Raw genomic sequence first — 14,616 nt, forward strand, 5'->3', positions numbered from 1 at the left:
ATACATTATCCCATCCCTATTCAATATAATATTAGAAATGCTAGTTGTAGTAATAAGAGAAATTGAGGGAATAATAAAGGAAGCATTCATTTTGCAGATGATAAAGTTTACTTATATAAGGCACCCTAGAGAATCACCTGGAAAATTAATTGAAACAAGGAAGGATGCATATATAAAATTCATATAAATCATCAGTTTATTGCTGTATGTTAATAATAAACTCTAGCAAAGACTAAAATTCCATTTAAAGTAACCGTAAATAGTATAAAATGCTTGGAAGTCTACCTGATCTCACACATACACATGAACTATATAAACTATAAATTCACCCCTAAATCATTGGAGAGATACTGATTGCTCATAGGTAAGTTAAGCCAATCTTAAAATACTACCTAGATTTCCTTTTTCAATGATATGCCAAACTACCAAAGTTTATAGAACTGAAACAGTTTATTCATCTGGAAGAACAAAAGGTCATATCAAGGGAATAAATGAAAATTGAATGCAAAAAAAGGAAGACTTAGCAGTACCATATCTCTATGCTACAAAGTCATAATCATCAAAACAGTTTTTTATTGGATAAGAGACTGAAATGTATTAGATGTATAATACACAAAATTAAATAAGCACAGTATCCTACCTAACTTCCCATCAGACTGGCAGAGCTAGGCGGGGAAAAGGAAAAAACTGCTGGAGGAGCTAGAAATTCAGCCTCTTTGGTAGAACTGGTCCCCCTATTCTGTAAAAATTTGGAACTGTGCCTGACATGATTAAATTGTACTTATACTTTAATTCAGTAATTTTGTTAATAATTCTGTAGTCTAAAGAGATCAAAGAGAAAAAAGACACCAAAGCAAAATATTTAAGGTAGTAATATTTTGGTTGTGCCAAAAAAATTAAAAACTAAAAGAATTCAAATTAAGTGGAGAACAGCTGAATAAGTTATGATATGTGATGTAATGGAATATTATTCTATAAAAAATGATGAGCAGAATGATTCTAGAAAAGCATGGAAAGACTTGAACTGATTCTGAGTGAAGTGAACAGAACTAGAACATTGTACACAGTAACCCTGAGATTGTGTAATGATCAACTCTCCATTTTCTCTCATTTTCTCCATTTTCTTGTGCAGTAATACTATGAGTCTTCCCAGATTTCTCTGAAGCCATCCCTTTCATAATTTCTCACAGTATTCTATCACAATTACATAACTTGTTTAGCTATTACCTAATGGATAGACAGCCCCTCAAATTCCCATTCTTTGCTATTTCATAAGGATCTATAAGTATTTTTATACCTCCTTAGTCAAGAGTTTGCTTAGGTCAAATCCTTAATCTCCTAATCCACTCTCCCTTTGATTCTTCATCATTGTCAGTCTGATTAAGCTCCTCCATAGCTTCTGACAACGATAAGATACATTGAGGTAATACAAATGTATTACCTTCCCATATTAGAGTAAAGCTGTTTTTCCTTATTTTTTCCTTTCACAATTGAACTTTTTTTTTTTTTGGTTTCTCATTTCTACTGGTCTAGAATTTTGCCATTTCTATGCCATTCTGATCTTTTCATCAAGAATACTTGTAAGTCTATTATTTCATTAAAGATCCATTTTTCTCCTTGTAGCATTATACTCAGTTTTGAGGGATAAGTTACTTTTGCCTGTAAGCCTATATCTTCTCCCTTTTGAAATATTGTATTCCAAACTTTCCAGTCTTTCAGAGTAATAACTAATAGATTGTGATCATTTTACTACTATTTTAAATTTTTTCCCTATCTACATGTAACTTTTTTTCTTTGACCTGAAAGCTTTGAATTCCGGCTATAATATTGCTGGAGAGTTTCATTCTGAGTTTTCTTTCAGAAGTTTGCTTTTAAGTTATACTTTGCTCTCTGATTCGAAGAGATCTAGCCAATTTTCTTTTATGATTTCTTAAAGTACATTGTCTAAATTCTTGTTTTGGTGATGGCTTTCAGGTAGTCCAATGATTTCTATACGTTTTCTCTTTGATGTTTTTTCCATGTCAAATATTTTTGCATGAGACACCTTACATTGCCTATTTTTTTCAGTCTTGACTTTATATTTCTTGTTGCTTCATGGAGTCATTGACTTCTATATGTTCTAAATTTCAGGAAATTTGTTTCTTGGGCAAGATTTTGTACTCCTTGTACCAAACTTTCAATTCTCTTTCCAGTTCTTACATTTCTTTTCCAATTTTTGCTTTTAGCACTTCCATTTATAACTCCCCCTCCCCTTAAAACAAAAAAAAAAATCCTTGCTTCATCTCTTTTAGAAATTCTAGTTGAATTTGTAGCTACATTGTATTTTTCTCTGAGACTTTTCTTGTATATGTTTTGAAGTCCTTCTCTTTTTTATAACTTTTTCAGAATATATAGTTTTCAACATTCATCTTTGCAAAACCTATATGGGAAGCTCTCCTAGTTTGGATAGGATTCTGCTGAAGTCTTCAGACTGGGTTTGAATCTAGAACCCTGTTCTACTCCTGGAATCTTAGCTATACTTCTGCTACTTGCTTCAGAACTTGTCTGGGTACTTTGCCTATGGTCATCAACTGCTTCCTTCTCTGGCTTAAGGGATCTTTGACATTGACAATGAGTAGCAAGTGATGAGATGTCAGTTGGATGTAATTTTTATTGCATTATAAGTTTCTTTTTAAAGATACATTTATTTCTGACTTTCTGCATTAGTTTGTGAGGGTTTTATATCCTATTACATGGTCAATTTTGGTGAACATTCCATGCACAGCTGAGAAATAAATATGCTTCTTTCTATTCCCATTGAGTAGTCACCAGAGGACTCTGATATCTAACTTTTCTAAAATTCTTTTCATCTCCTTAATTTCTTTATCTTATAGGCTTATTGAAGTCTGAGGGTAGTAAATTGAGGTTCCCCTTACTATATAGTTTTATTATTTGCTCCTATAACTCATTGAATTTTTCTTTCAAGAATTTAGATGGTATACTGTTTGGTGGATATTATGGTCAGTATTGATATTACTTCCATCATCTAGAAACCTTTTAGTAAAATGTAGTTTCCCTGAGAATCTCTTTTCACTAGGTCTATTTTTGGTTTTGCTTTGTCTGAGATTATTGCTATGCAAGCTTTTTTTTTTTTTTACTTCAGCTGAAGCATAATAGTTTCTGTTCTATTATTTTGACTCAGTGTGTATCTTTCTATTTCAAGTGTGTGTCTTGGAAATAACATATTGTATTCTGGTTTCTAACCCATTTTTTATTATATTTTATGGGGAAATTTATCCCATTTATAGTTATGACTACTAAATGTTGCCTCTATCCAATTCTCTTATACTTTTCCTTCTTTTTTTTATCTTCTCACCAAGAATCTCTTTTGTTTTTGACCAGTTTTCCCTAATCTATTCCCACTCTAATTCCCCCCCCCTTTTTCTTAACTTTCACTTCCTATTTGATAAGATGAATTTCTGTACCTGTGTGTGAATATATATTCTTACCTCTTTGAACCAGTTGAGAATGATGTTTGTTGTTCACTCCCACCTTCATCTTACCCTCCATTGTATAAACTCCTTGTGTACCCCATTTATGAGATAATTTCCCCCATTTTCCTTTCTTTTTCCTATTCTCCAATTGCAGCCCTTTCTCCCCTTTCCATTCTTCTGAGATCCCAACAAACTCATACTTATGCCCTCTAAATATACTCCCTCTACCAGCCCTACTAATAAAATTTGGAAGTGTTACATCTATCATCTTCCCCTATAGGGATGTAAACGGTTTAACCTTATTTACTATCCTTATGCTTTCTCACCCACATTTACTTCTTTATGCTTCTGAGTCTTGTGTTTGAATACCAGATTTTATATTTATCTCTGGTCTTTTGATTAGAAATGCTTGAAAGTTCTCTAGTTCATCAAATAAATGTTTCTCCTATATATGCATATACATATATAATCCTGAGGATTGTACTCTGTTTTGTTAAGTATGCTATTCTTGGTTATAATATTAGGTCCTTTGCCTTCTGGAGCATCATATTATAAATTATACCCTTTGCTCCTTCAAAGTGATAATTTCTAAACTTTGTGTGATCAATCCTGATTGCAGCTCCACAGTATTTGAATTATTTCTTTCCAACTGCTTGCAATATTTTCTCCTTTATCTGGTAGTTCTAGATTTTGATTATAATATTCCTGGAAGTTAAAAAAAATCAATTCTGCAATAGTTATGTTGTGAAAGAAGAAATGGAACAAAAGGGGGAAATCACTACCATCAAAAGAAAAAAAGTGAAAATAGTATGCTTTGATGTGCATTTAGTTCTCCATCAGTTCTTTAGCATTTTCCATCATGAGTCTTTTGGAATTGTGTTGGATCATTGTTTGCTGAGAAAAGGTAAGCCAATCATAGTTGATTAATGCACAATGTTACTTACTGTGTACAATATTCTCTTGATTCTTACTTCACTCAGCCTCAATTCATGCAAGTCTTTCCAGGTTTTTCTGAAATCTACCTGCTTGTCACTTTTCGTAACAGAATATGATTCCATTATATTCATATGCCACAATTTGTTCAGCCATTCCCCGAATGATGGTCTTTCCCTTATTTCCCATTCTTTGCCACCATAAAAAGTTTTAAGATCTATAGTACTGCTAAACCTCCTTCCTTTACTTTCTTTTTCATTAATTCCTTTGATACTCAACCTGTTGTTCTTCCAAATTAATTTTTTTTATTTTTTTCTAGCTCAATAAAATGAAACTTTGTTAATTGTGGTGTCATTGAAAAATTAGGTTAGGTAGAATTACTTATTTTTTTGACTGTCCACCCAACAACAATGAATATTTCTTCAGTTTTTAAAATCTAACTTTATTTGTATAAAGTGTATCACAATTACGCTCAAGTAGTTTATGGGTTTATTTTGGTCATTTTATTTCCAGATATTTTATGCTGTCTATAGTTATTCTAAATGGGGTATTTTCTACTATTTCTTCTTGCAGGATTTTATTGGTGATACATTTTTTTATGTCAATTTATGTGGGTTTATTTTATGTCCTCTACTTGGCCAAAATTTTTGTTTTGATTAGCATTTTAGTAGAATTTCTAGGATTTTCCAAGATCATCATCATATCATTTGCAAAAAGTAGTAGTTTTTAAAAGACCACAGGTCTTTGTACACTGATATTATCAAAAGAGCAAAAAGAACAGGGGCTGCAATTGAAAATATCAGCAAAGTTTATTATGATCCTGAATGTTTAAAAAAAAAAAAAAGACATTCAATGAATTGCCAGACTTCCAGGATTTTGTTGCAAAAAGATCTGAATGTAATAGAAAATTTGACATATAATATCCAAGAGAAATATAAGGTAAACATCAAAGACTAATTAAAAGGTACTTAATAAGAACAAACAGTTTATGTCTTATATATGTAAATGTAAACAATTCTAAGATTGTTTTTAATAATTTGATAGTTTAAGATAAAGATTGGGAATGTGGGAAAATTGGGACACTAATATATTGTTGATGGAATTGTGAATTGACCCAACCATTCTGGAGAACAATAGGGAACTATGCTCAAAGGGTTATCAAACTGTGTATATACCCTTTGATCCCTCAGTGTTAATACTGGGCTTATATCCCAAAGAGATCTTAAAGGAGGTAAAGGAACCCCACATGTGCAAAAATTTTGTGGCAGCCTTTTTGTAGTGGCAAGAAACTGGAAACTGAGTGGATGCCCATCAGTTGGAGAATGGCTGAATAAATTATGGTATATGAATGTTATGGAATATTATTGTTCTGTAATAAATGACCAGCAGGATGTTTTCAGAGAGGCCTGGAGAGAATTACATGAACTGATGCTAAAAGAAATGAGCAGAACCAGGAGATCATTATACATGGCAATAATAAGATTATATGATGATGAATTCTGATGGATGTGGCTCTTTTCAACAATGAGATGATTCAGAACAGTTCCACTTGTTCAGTGATGAAGACAGCCATCTACATCCAGAGAGAACCATGGGAACAGAGTGTGGCACACAACATAGCATTCTTACTCTTTCTGTTGTTTGCATTTTGTTTTTTTTCTCAATTTTTTCCTTTTTGATTTGCTTTTTCTTGTGCAGCAGGATAATTGTATAAATATGTATGCATATATTGGATTTAACATATATTTTTACCATGTTTAACATATTGGATTACTTGCCATCTAGGAGATGGGTTGGGGTGGGGAGAATTGGAACACAAGGTATTATAAGAGTTAATGTTGAAAAATTACCCATGAATATGTTTTGAAAATAAAAAGCTTTAATAAAAAAATAAAAAAAAATAAAAAAGACCATTAAAAAAAAGAATGCGGTAGAGGTGAGTGTGATGTGATTTAAAAAAAAAAAAACACAACTGTATAGGAAATGTAGAGGAATTAGATGGGAGAGGAGGGTTGGTAGTTCAATTATAAAAACCTTCTAAATTCAAAAAGCAGTAAGAGGAGGGGAGAAAAGAGTATGATAGAGGGATTTTTATAGAGAACCCTACTCACATCAGATCAGAAATCTGATCTTTAAAGAGAGAAAAAAAAATATATATATATATATATATACACACACACACATTTAGAAGGGAATAAAAATCTAAAATTGAAGGGAATAAAATTATGGGGGAGGGGGTATAGAAGAGTATATAGATTAACCACAATAGTATAAAGAGGAAGGAAAGGGGAAAGAAAGATAAAAGAGGGATCTTTAGAGGGAGAATAGATTAAGTAATAGGAGGCCAACGAATAAAGCAAAGGAGTAAGGAAGGATAGGAAAGGAGAGATATATGCACGTATAATAAAGATCGGGAATATAATTTACTAGATAAAATGGCAGGGTTGAAGTTAAAGCTAAAAGAGACTTAAGGAGAAAATTAAGCAAACTATACTATATATCAGCCATATTAATCAATACTGTTTAAGACCATTTAAGATAACTAGACAATATAAGGTTGGAATATTGCTGTGATGTAGAAAATTATGAGTGGGCAGATTTAGAAAATAATGGAAAGATTTGGATTTATGAGATATTATTCACCTTTAGAAAACGGCAAACAAGCATAGTACAGTCTTACATACATGTATATTAATGTATATGCATAAGATTCTAGATATGTAAGAATGTGTGTATATATGTATGCATCTATGCATATACCTGCTGTATTGTAGCCTTCATGAGAGTGGAGGGGTAAAGGAGAAGGTTAAGAATAAAAGGTACACAGCAGAGAACAAAAGAAAACCTATGAGGAAGCAGAGATAGGCAGCTCTGAACACAATGTGTAGTATTTATTATATAGGATTTCTTGAGATGGAAATTTATTGTTTTATATTTTTGAATCCTCTTATATTCTGCTCTGCACATGGCAATTTTTTTCTATTTTGTATTAGTTTTAAATTCTGATTTTTTTGTTATTGCTAGTATTTCCAATACAATACTGAATAATATTGGTGATAATATGCATCTTTGTTTCACACATTCGATCTTATTGAGAAGACTTTCAGTTTATCCCCTTTATGAATAATACTTTTTTATGGTTTTAGGTTGTTGCTTATCATTTTGAGGAAAAATTCACTTATATCTATGCTTTACAGTGTGGTTTTTTTAAAAATTAGGAATGAGTGTTATATTTTGTTAAAAAAAAAAATTAAAAAAAACCTTCTTTGGCAGCTGCTACATGGTGCAGTAAATAGCTCACTGGTCCTGAAGTTAAGAGGACCTGAGTTTAATTCCAGCCAGATTTGACTCAGGTCCTCCTGACTTCAGGGCTGGTACTCTATCCATCAGTGTTTAAGGATTTTAAAAGGAACTAATCGGTTTCCATAAGTTTTGGTATATTGTCTTACTGTTTTTTCTTTAAATAAAAATATTTGTTTCTATGATTTATTTTTTGACCCACTCATTCTTTAAGATTAAGGTATTTCATTTCAAATTAATTTTTAATGTTTTTTCATGGCCCTTTATAATTTTTATTGCATTATTATCTTAAAATATTTCTTCTTTTCTGCATTTGACTATATGGTTTTTAATGCCTTAAGATGTGGTCAATTTTTGTAAAGTTGTGATGTACCTCTAAGAAAAAGATATAGTCTTTTTTATTCCCATTCAATTCTCTCCAGATGTCTATCATATTTAGCTTATCTAAGATTTATCATCATCTTGACTTTTTCCTTATTTTTTGGTTAGAGTTATCTAAATTTTGAAGGTTTTAACCTTTTAGTTTTGCTATTTATTTCTACCTATAATAACTTTTTCTTCAAAAATCTGGGTGCTATAGTATGTGGGGCATATGTTTAGTATTGATATTCTTTATAGTACCTTTTATCAGAATTTAATTTCCCTGTTTGTTTTTTAAATTAATTCTACTTTAGCTTTAAATGTGTTTGAGTCATTATTGTTACCTCTGCTTTTTAAATTTTGTGTCAGCTGAAACATAAAAAATTCTGTTCCAGCCCTTTATTTTTACTCTAGATATAGCTCTCATTTTAAAATTTTGTCTCTTGTAAACAACATATTGTTTGATTCTAGGTTTTGATCCATTTTGCTATCCATTTTCCATTTTGTGGCAGTTTTTCCCATTCACATTCAATTATAATTACTAGTCATGTATTTCCCTACATCTCATTTAATGAGATGTATTTAATCTTTTTACCCTATCCCTCTTTTGACATCTAATTTACTTTTGACCTCTGCTTCCCTAATCTGCACCTCTTCTAAAAATCTCTCCCTTATTGTCCTATTCCTTAATGCCCATCCTTCTGTGTCCCTTCCTTATGCCTCTCCTTAACCTGTTATTTCTTCATCTGCATGTCCTAAGACTACCTCCCTCCCTTATCATATCCTTGCACTCTATTTCTCTATAAGATTTTTACACTCTTGTAGATGTATGTTATATGTTATATTTAACCCAGTTCTGATGAAAAGAACATTCCAGAATTATCGGCCCTCAACTCCCTCTTGCCCTCCATTTTAAGTCTTATGTTCACACCTCATTTGTATGAAATAATTGCTCCATTTTATCTCTTCCTACCCAATTTTATTTTAAGATCATCCTATCATACTCAATAACTCTAAGGATTCTATATATGTTCTTTCAAATTACCTTAATAATGATAATAGTGTTAAAAATTACAAAAACATTTTCTCAAAAAAGAAATTTGACTTTATTCTATCCTTTATACTTTAATATAAAGTTTACCTTTTTATAAGTTTTTCCTGAATCTACTGGTCAAGATTCTGTTCAGTCTTGGTAATTTCCTCACAAATACTTGAAAGTCCTAAATATCCGCCTTTTTTTATTCAGGAATACACTTAACTTTGCTGGATATGTTCTTCTTGATTGCAGATTCAGTACCTTTGCTCTTCAAAATATCATGCTCCATTCCCTTCAGTGTTTTAATGTAGATGCTGCTAAATCTTGTGTTTTAAATCTTGTGGCTGTAGTTCTTCAGTATTTTATTTTTTTCCTCTTGTAACTTGTAATATTTTCTCAGCTTCAAAACTTAATGTTCCTAAGAGTTTTCATCTTAGTCCCTTTTTCAAGTGGTAATGGCCAGGGTTTTTCTATTTCTATTTTATGCCCTCTCTCCCCCAGTTCTAAAACTTTGTGGCAATTTTCCTTGATATTTCTTGAAATTTAATGTCTGGCCTTTTTTAAAATTTTAATTTCTAAGTAGTCTAAAAATTCTTATATTGTCTCTCCTCAATCTTGTTTTCCAGGTCAATTATTTTTTGTTTTACAGCCTCTATTTTTTCATTCTTTTGATTTTGTTTTTATTATTTATTGGTGTCTTATTTAGTCATTGGCTTATCCTTACCCAATTCCAATTTTTAAGGAGTTATTTTCTTCTGTAAGTTTATGAATCTTTTTCCAGGCAATTTCTTTTCACAATTTTCTTGATTATTTCTTCCCCTACCCCCAATTTGTCTTCAGCCTCTCTTATTTGGTTTTTAAAGTCCTTTTAAAGTTCTTACAATAACTCTTTTTAGGCTTATGGCCAATTTGAAGTAAGAGTAGCTATTAACTTCACTGTCTTTCTGAATTCGAACCCAGATTTTCTCTATCACCAGAGTAGCTATCTATGGTCAAGTTCTTTCTCTTTTGCTTGTTTATTTTTTAAAACAGCTTATTTTTTGGCTGTTAACTTAATGTTAGCATGGGGCTCTAGTGCTGAGGTACTGAAGATGATGTTTCATACTGTTGTCTTCTGAACTTTATCTGGGGATATTTCCCTCCATCCTTCCTAGCAATGTTGTCCCCATAAATGCTCCTATTCCCGGCAGTCCTTCCCATGACTTTGAGCTTCAGCTCATCCCTCTGTCTTGGAGATCGGACCAGGAACTCTTGTGACCACAATTAGCAAGACCCCCCCCCCTTCCCTTTGTGACCACACTCTCCACCCAGACCACACATTTTTGATACCCCTCCCCTCAACTTCCAAGTCTCTCTAATGAATTTGTGGTTTGATCTTGATTTTTAATATAGTCTGGCACATTTCCTAGATTTAAAGGAATTGTGAAGGGGAAACTCTGTCTCCTGTTTATACCTCTTTCAAACAATTTAGCTAAGGCCAGTAGCATAGTAAGATTAAGGTAGTTTTGTTTTGTTTTGTTTTTTTTAAGAATGAAAGAGATTTGGGTATTTTAGGCATCAGAGTTTGATAAAGCAGATAGGGAAAGATCAAAGATTAGATAGAATGGGGATAATGTTGGGGCAACCCGCTAGAAAAGATAGAAGGAAATAGGATCAAGAGTACTTAAAGAGGTGTTTAGTCTTAGCAAGCAGAAATCACAGGATTCTGAGACTGGAATAAAGGAAGATAAAGTGTTGGTTAATGATTAAGGAATATGAGATAAGAAGGTGAGAAAAAGGGCAAAGTATAAGGTGTGGACCTCTGTAGAGAGACTAGGGGAAGGAAATGACTTTGGAGGCTTGAAGAGGAAAAAAAACAGGTCCTATTATGAATGAAAAAGAAAATCAATTAGAGAGTAGTGGGATTACCTTGCTATAGGGAGTACTCAGTTAAGACTAGGGAGTTAACTTCATAATAGACTCAATCAACAATGTTTCATGATTCCTTCAGTTTCATTTAATAGTAGGTGAACAGAATTGGAGGAGGTAGACTTAGGAAATAATCTGAGGTTGAAGTTTGGCAAAGGAGGATTGGTGATAGGATAAGAGACCACAGGATTCAGAGCTGGACTATTTCACCAAAAGATCAATATTTGCAAAGGGTGGGGAGTATAGCCAGAGCAGGATGAAAGTATGACAAAGTATTGAGTACTAGGGGACTGTAATTCACAGTGAAGACAAAGGGTAGTTTTAGGAAGAATAAGGCAGAGAGAGAGAGATGGAAAGTTAAGATTATGAGCCAATAAAGGAAATTCAAAGTTCCTGAATATGGAAGTAGAATACTTGTAAATAATGGTAAGATGAATGATACAATCATCTGCGTAGCTGATCTAGATTAAATCATGGGAACTGAGTAGATTGAGGCACCAGGAAGTTAGAAAAGTTGAAGGAATATCAAGGATTAGATGATAAATTTGGGGTGAATCCATGTCAAAGTTTAAGAGTGAGTGAGATTATGGAAATAAAAGGGAAATCTGAAAATGTCAAGCAGGAACATGAAGGATTACAACTCTTACCACCTCTACTAGTGAATCCAAGGAATAAGTATATAACTTTATATATAAGTTAAAATATATAAACCAGTATAGAGAAGTCAGAACTCAGTGAATGCCAAAATAAAAAGAAATAAGTTTTGATGAAAGTAAAATTTTAACATGGATCAGGAAAATCTGAAATAAAACATTGAATAGTTAAGGGTGAGGGAGATGGAGAACTGAGGTTAGGGAAAGAAGAACACAGACTAACCAATGGAGATATGCATCCAAGCAAATCAGTGAACACAAGTGATTAGAAAGTTCAGTCATAACATTTCACTTGGCTGGCCTGTCTTGCTGCTGTGAATTGTAGCGAGTCTACTGGTAATTGGCTCTAGAATCCTTGTCCCATTCCTTAAGAAGGTGAGAAATGTTTTGTGGCAGTCCAGAAATCCCTCACACTTCCAGAGTTGTTTATATTTCCCTCCCTCCTCAACTTTTATAATTTGTACATATTACCTTCTACTTTACTGAAAAAATCACATATATAATTTGTGAGCTCCTTTAACTCTCCTAGTCTACATTTCTATATTCTATATTTTCATTTGTTCTACTCAATTCAACTTTCAAAGGCTGAGAAAACAATTCTTGCTAAGGCTAATATTTTTTATTTCAACTCTTATTTTCTCCCAGAGGATATTCTTCCTTCCTTCTTCTAAATCAGCTCTTTTCTTTATGGCCTAAAAACATCCTTGGGCCTTTCCAATCTTTAAACGTGGCCTAACCATTCTCTTATCTTTTTCTTTTCACGTTTCACTTCTCACCAACTAGTCACTCTATGAACCCTTGAAATCTAACTTCTGTTCTCACCATGTTACTAAAACTATTCTTTCAAATGGTAACTAGTAAATTTCCTACTACTAAACCCAATGATCATTTTCAATCAGCCTTGCTCTTTCTGAGCTTCTGACAACATTGACTACCTCCCTCTTCCTAATTATTCTTTTCTCCTTTGACTTTCACTTTTATTGTCCTCTTCTAGTTTTTTTTTAGAGAGCTCTCTTTTTGTAGAGAATAGTTTCAATGTAATGAAGGCATTAATGAATCAAAATAGAGTGGAAAAGATTTAGCAACAAGTGAGGACTTTTTCATAGAGTTTAGCCACAACGGGGAGAAATAAAGTGGTAACTAATAACTAATAAGGATGATAGGATAAAGATTTTTTTAGAAGATGAAGGAGAAATACTTGTATATTTTGCTAGCAGGGAAGCAACTAGGAGAGAATCATTAAAAAATTAGAGTAAGAAAGGGCTAATCTGCTGAAAAAAAAAAAAAGTTGCAATGGAATGAAATTTATGGGGTTTCAAGCCCACACCATAAGGCACCTGGACTATTATTTAAGTTTACATATTTTCTTCTTGTCTCTAGACACCCCTCTCTAATCTGTCTTTCATACAACTGCCCAAAACATACAATATTAGTCCCCTGCTCAAAAACTTTCAGTAGCTCCTTATTACCTAACACAAAATTAGAATTTCTTAGCTTTCCTCCAACCTACTGACCAGGCTAATTTCATATTAGCTCATGTACTCAATATATCAAACAAAATAGACTACTAAATATTTTCTGAACTTGACAGATGCTCTTCTAAGTTGCACCCTACACATACCTTTAATGGACTCCTCTCCTCATTTCTGACATTCATAATATTTATCTCCTTTCAAAGTTTTAACTCCCCAATGTACTCTTCCCTCATTCTTTCAGCTGTTTCTAAAGTACATGTCTGGATATCTCTTTTGCTTTCTTTCACTTCCTACCTTATATTATACCTGTCTGTGTACCTACAAAATACCCTCTAGCAGACTAGAATCTTCTCAAGAGAAGGGATTTCCCATCTGGGCTGATCTCCTGGACTTCATTATCGTTTATCTCCTTTAATTCATTTTCCTGCAAGATCACATTAACTCTGACCTTTCCTTCAGTCTGGAGTGAGAAGAGGGCTAGATATCAGAAAGCACCTTCCAATCTATTTTTTTTTTAAGGTAGGGGCCCACTGCAGCAATTCCCACCTAGCTCACATCAGGTCTTAACATTTCCTCTCCTTTTCCAACTTCTTCACTTTATTTTTATGTGCTGTTTTCTCCCACTAGATTGTGAACTCTTTGAGGGCAGAGACTGTATTTTGCCTTTCTTTGTATCCCTACTGTTCAGTACATAATTGCCTGCCACAAAGTAGGCATTAAATAAATGTTTGCTGGCTAACTGACTGGATTTTTTTTTAATCCTCAGCACTAGAGCAGTGAATGCCTCATACATAAATAAGAGATTAATAAATACAGGCTGAGTTCTATTACAGTCTAAAAAACAATTTTGGCTTTTGGGGCTTAGATCTCTGGAAGCAGGTTGTTTTCACTCTAAACAAAATATCCCACCCTTTTCTATAATCTTCAATATCTGAAAACTTTTAATGTGTCTGGATAGCTGAGGCCTCACTGGCTAATCCCCAGTATCTCTCAACAATCAAATGACAGAGATGGTTACTCAATCAAGCAGTTGAGAAAGAACCTGTCCCCTTCCAATAAAACCCATAGATCTCTCTGCTTCACCAAGTGCTATGGTTAAGGTCCTGCTGTGGAAGGACAGGGAAGACACATTACTGCCATGTGTTCTTTGATATCCCTAACTCTATGTTCCCACCTCAAGATAATAATATTGGCTGACATTTACATAGCATTTTAAAATTTGCAAAACACTTTACAAATCTCAATTTATACTAACAACATACCTAGGAAGTAGGTGGTGGTATTATTTTGCAGATGAGGAAACTGAAGCAAACAGAGGTCAAATTAATTGCTATGAAAATACAGTTTGCAAGTATTCAAGGCTAGATTCGAAGTTAGGTCTTCCTGACCCCAAATCCAGAATCTACCCTTTGCACCACTCAGTTGATTTTAAGTCTTCCTTTGCCCAAGATAAAAACAAACAAACAAACATGCAGAAA

This window comes from Sarcophilus harrisii, chromosome 4 (assembly GCF_902635505.1).
Source record: "Sarcophilus harrisii chromosome 4, mSarHar1.11, whole genome shotgun sequence".
NCBI lineage: Eukaryota > Metazoa > Chordata > Mammalia > Dasyuromorphia > Dasyuridae > Sarcophilus > Sarcophilus harrisii.